General features: G+C 33.8%; 1 long non-coding RNA gene across 1 annotated transcript in view; it reads left to right on the forward strand.

Annotated features, from left to right (window-relative positions):
- LOC108166125 (uncharacterized) overlaps positions 1–1,847 on the forward strand; it is a 6,644-nt gene extending 4,797 nt beyond the window's left edge. The window contains exon 2 of the long non-coding RNA XR_001776404.1: positions 1,511–1,847. This is a non-coding gene — a long non-coding RNA (uncharacterized LOC108166125). The remainder of the gene's footprint in view (positions 1–1,510) is intronic.
- Positions 1,848–2,957: the final 1,110 nt, after the last annotated feature.

The raw sequence follows: 2,957 nt of genomic DNA on the forward strand, positions 1-2,957 counted from the left end.
CCCACGGTGACCTGATTCTGACTCGGCCCACGGTGACCCGACTCGGCCCACGGTGACCCGACTCGGGTCGAATCGACCTTCATCACTCTGAAGACCTGAAGCGTAAACAACCTGGATGTTGTGAGGAGAGGCACAAACTGCAACAGAGATGAACTAATGCACATTCATTCATTCATTCATTCATTCATTCATTCATTCATTCATTCACCATAACTGTAAAAGACGGTTCACAACTGTTCTACATTATATTTTGTCTGAAATAAAATGATGTGACACTTGAAGCATTTGGTTTCTGTCCTAATCGACGTCCCTGAGGGACACCAGGAGATTTATTATTTTTATTATTTTTACTTGCAGCCAACGTTCAAATAATGAAGCCATGAATGGAAAAAAGATCAACGTGAGCCGATAAATTGGCTCAGAGGTTGTCGTGATCAATGATAATGTTTTTAAAGTGTAACAATGCAGGAACACGTTCTCAATTTTAAATTCTAATGAGCATTTAAGACGAACTGGCAGACATTTTAAACATCCAAACAAAACAAAGAGGACTAGTTTAGATGAAAGCACCAGACTGACGACTTTTATCATTCAGTTTTTGGTAGAATGAGAAACGAGATAAATGGATATTATTAACCTTATTGTAATTTATTAATTGATTTGTTGCTTAGGAAAGGCATGATTCTGAATTGTTTTAAATCTTTATTCATTTTACAAATCAATCATAATCAAGAAAATGTCCATGTTTTGACAAAATAATTCAAATGTAACTTAAAATAAGCGGTTACATCGATATGTGATTAGATTTGTTTTATTTTCTAATTTTCTTCCTGGAAAATAAACGCTCTGCGCCGCGGTAGTTCTGTTCCAGTCGGATGATTATTGGTGTTACACAGCGCTCTCATTTCCGCCCAGACGGAAAGAAGCGCCGGCCATAAAGAGACGAAACCATTCCTCTGAAGTTTCCCGTTTAAACCGGGAAACGACCACGTTTTACTCCTCTTTGCTGCCTTATTGCTGTTTTCCCATCAATTTTCCCATAAAGTTATTTATATCGATAACTGCCCCCCACACTCTCCCCCCCCCTCTCCGACGGGTGGACTGGTGGGACATTTTGCATCCGGCCGCGGAAAATTTCCACACTAACAAAACTTGGCAAATGCGGGCAAAAAAGGTCCAGAATGTGGGATTAATTTAAACTAAACGGAAAATATCACAGTTCAATGGGCGGACTGCGGAACGGAAGTGACGTGTACGTCCTCAAACGTCTCAGCGGGAAACGTCAACCAGCTACCTGGTGACTGCTAACAGGTAAGGTTTTTGTTCAGATCATAACTTTTGTCTGATTGTTAACACAGAATCTGTTATAAATACAATGAATCACATTTTGGCCGACATAATATACGCAGAACTAAAAAGTTAGTTCTGCTAAACCGAAAGCGTTAAACGTAATGATATCTAGCAGAAGCTAATGCTAAAGCTAAGTTAAAGCATGTTGATNCAGCAGGAGGTCCACTGGAAACCAGCCGCTGTGCACCAGCGCTCTGCAGGAGGTCCACTGGAAACCAGCCGCTGTGCACCAGCAGGAGGTCCACTGGAAACCAGCCGCTTCGTATCGGGCCTCACCGGGTTCCTCTCGTTCTGCTCATCTTACAGCTGAATGTCACTTTTGGTTTTTTCTCACAGGTTTTGGAAGTTAAATCACATTTAAAAATATACAGTAGCTTAAAAACAAAGTATCGTAATTATTAGTTTAATGACTAAATCTGAACTTTTCTCTAATAAAACTAGCAGCTCTGACTTTATCCTTTCTAAGTGTCACATAAATAAACTGTTGGCTCTAAATCTCCGTTTGAAGTTAAAAAGTTTGTAAATTTGATTCTAAAAGTAGAAAATTTTATAGGAAATTTTCTGTTATTTAGTGTTTTTCTGTTTTTAAGATATTTTTATACACTAAAAAACTGACAAATATGCAAAACTTTTTATTAAATTAGAAAATTATTAATGTTTATTTATTTTAGTAGTTAGTAAAATACATTATATTGGATATAAATATTATAACCCACAAGTTACAGCCATGGAGTTTTGGGGCCAAATTAAGAGAGTTTTTTTTTAAGAGAATAAAAGAAACAATAGTTTTAGTGAGAAAAGGTGCTGATAGTTATTAAAATCTGATGTTTTTATAAATAAACTCAGTCGTTTCCAAATTCTGCGACTGATGATAATCTGATGCTGATGTTAAAAGATGAAATATTTTATTTGTAAAACTTCATGAGATATTCATCAAACTTCTTTTTAATTTTTAAATTATTATTTTTTTAATGAAATTTAATAAAACTGCAACATTTTCCCAACATTCGACCTTCTGGTCATGTTTCCACTTTATCATTATTTTGACTTCAAACTTCCTTTATTATAAATTTATTTCTGTCTTTTAACGACTTTATTCTGACAATATTTTGACTTTATTCTCATCTGATAATTAAAACAAATCTTATTTTTTATTTAAAAAATAAACTATTTGACATAATAAAGGTGATTAGTTATATTTTATATAATTATCAATTACTTTGTAGGTTCATTATAATTATTATATTAATTATATACCATATAATAAAATACATTTTGATGATTTATGTATTTTAGAACTAATTTGCAATAACTTATTAAAATAATTTATTAGAATTATTAGTATTACAAATAATTATAATTATTTACTCAAATTATGATTTATTATTTTTATATAATTTATTAAATTTTTAAATATATTTTTGYCATGTTTTCACTATATTGTACCATTTTATTTTCGTCATATTATGACTTTTGTCCCCAACATTCAGTCATAATCATCACAAACAATCGGATTAAATCCCGGTTACCATGGAAACCCTGACGACGCGTCTGTGTGTTAAATCCCGGTTACCATGGAAACCCTGACGACGCGTCTGTGTGTTAAA

Source organism: Poecilia reticulata, linkage group LG2 (genome assembly GCF_000633615.1).
Source record: "Poecilia reticulata strain Guanapo linkage group LG2, Guppy_female_1.0+MT, whole genome shotgun sequence".
NCBI lineage: Eukaryota > Metazoa > Chordata > Actinopteri > Cyprinodontiformes > Poeciliidae > Poecilia > Poecilia reticulata.